Here is a 2,520-nt window from a genome sequence, read left to right as displayed (position 1 = left end):
TCTGGAACACTTCTTCAGATGTGATAGCTGAGAGTGGAGGATCCAGGAGGCTGGTTTTATTCGCAGGCAAAGAAGAGATACTAAATGGAGCCATGAGAAGATGAAAGCATCTGAAACAGTTTAAGTAACTACTTCTATAGACAAAGGAGGTGAGACTGGGAATTAGGGAGCCATATCCGTGAATATGGAATTTAAGGGGTGGAGAATGAGGAGTCAAAGAATAAGTAATCAAAGGGAAAGGAGATGAACCAGGTACAAGGTTCTCATGGAAATATGAGAAGAAAAGTTTTAAGTTGAAGGGATTTTTTATTTGTGATTCAACTGAATACTCAATACTGAATATTCAATTTCCACCTCAGAACCTGGGGCCTTCTCTCCCTGTCATGTACCAAACATTTTGCACAAGCTCTAAGATCCTGTGGCTCTGCCAGGAGGCTTTGTGGTTTTAATTGTTATCAGTACACTCCATTGCTCTCTCCCAAACTTCAAAATGAGAGCTGTCTATGAACATCAGATACCTCCTGTTCACTAAGTGCCCACCACTCCCATTCTTTTGCCCCCAGTCTGTTTTCTTCTGTTTTTCTAAAGCAGGAAAGGCAATTTTGTATATAGTCTTGGTGATTTTGAAATTACAGCCATGCATTTAAAACTCTTCCTATTTTAAAATGATAGTGTCTTTGTATTTCATTCATAGGAGTTCAGCTTCCTTTCTTGGCCCTGCTTTTCTAGTTGCATTTCATGTGTGGCATAGCTGCGGATTCGTGGTGGCCCCCTGAGCAAGTCACTTGACCCTCTGTTCCAAGCTTTTCATGCAGGAAATTGCCAATTAATTTTTCATAACATATCTCAGAATGATCCTGCAAAACAAACCTATCCCAAGGACTTCTGCATCTATTTAAGACTCTTCCCCTTCCTCTCTGACACCATCATCATTTTCTCTTCCTAACCCTTCTTGCAGCTCCCTCAATCTCCCCCCTCCCAGGGCTCACGCTGTCGCTCTCAGTTCTTTTCTCTGCTTGTGGACTGCGTGTTTCTGCTCCCCTCCCCGCCCCCGGTTCACATGTTAGCGTTTGGTGTATAGAAATAGGGCCTTCTGGAGGTAATTTGGTTAGGATGAGGTCACGAGGGTGGAGTCCTCATGATGGGAAAGGGCTTTCACAAGAAGAGGAAGAGACACCACAGCTCTGTCTTCTCTTGCCAGCACAAAAAAGGGGGTCACATGAGCACACAGTGACATGGTGACTGTCTGCAAGTCAGGAAGAGGCAGAGCCCTCACCAAGAACTGAATCTGCCAATACTTTGATCTTGGACTTCCCACCTTCAACAATGTGAGAAGCAAATGTTTGTTGTTCAAGCAACTCAGTGAATGGTATTTTGTTATAGCAGTCTGAATGAGGGCACCTCGTACAGTGTTCATCTACTCTCAGGTCTTCATCTGTCTCCTCTGTGCTGATTTCTCCCAAATCTATATCTCTGTTCTTCTCTCCTGACCCTCATTCTAGATCTTTCACTGCCCACTCTGGTGTGTGTTGTCAGCCCAAGCTGAACAAGGCCAGACTCAACGTGGACTGTCTGTTGCTATGGAGACCCTCATCTGACTTCTTCCTTTTCCTCACTTTCACATGCATTCAATTGAGGTCAAGCCCTATTGATCGTGTTCACTTGTATCAGGAGGTGTCATTTTCTACCTAAAAATGGTACTTACTAAATTGTAATTGCCTTTTGGGTGTAAACTTTTGGAGAAAAAGACTATACCTTGTTTTAGATCCTTCTAACTCTATATATTTTTTAAAATAACAGACATGCAATAAATATTTGAATTTATTAGTTGAGTTGCAAAGTGAGTGTTCCATGTTTAACACACTTATAAAGTACTAAGATAAGGTCAATTGGAATTCCTTATTCCTCAAAAGACCATTTATAGGCTAGGCATAGTGGTACATACCTGTAATCCCAACTACTTGGAAGGTAGAGGTAGGAGGATCATGACCTGAGGCCAACTTAGTAAAAAGCCCAAGACCCTATCTGAAAAACAAACTAAACACAAAAGGACCGGGGGTGTGGCTCAAGTGGTAGAATGCTTGGGTCCTGAGTTTTGCCAAAAAAGAACAACAACAAAAAAAGACCATTTATGGTCTTAAGTCTATTCCAACTTACTCAATTTTAGAACTTGCTTTTCACTGCCTCAATTTGCATCTCCCTAAGCAAAATTCCTAGAATAAATCTTGAGAAGTGTAATTAACATTATTTATCCTAATTAAGGATAATTAATAATTCGCATATGAAAACCCAGAAATAAACCCCACAAGGATTAAAATATGACATGAAAAATATACAAACATACACATATTTACATACATAAATAATCACTAAAAAGCTATAAGAAATCATAGGTGGTTATTTTCACTGGAGTGAGGTATATATATCATACATGGCAGAAGACACAAAAGACCAACATATGAGACCATATACACTTAAAATTTTAAATGTTTTTGTATACTACAAAAATTGTAAAATTAA

Source organism: Castor canadensis, chromosome 3 (genome assembly GCF_047511655.1).
Source record: "Castor canadensis chromosome 3, mCasCan1.hap1v2, whole genome shotgun sequence".
Lineage (NCBI taxonomy): Eukaryota > Metazoa > Chordata > Mammalia > Rodentia > Castoridae > Castor > Castor canadensis.
This window is presented reverse-complemented; position numbering follows the sequence as displayed.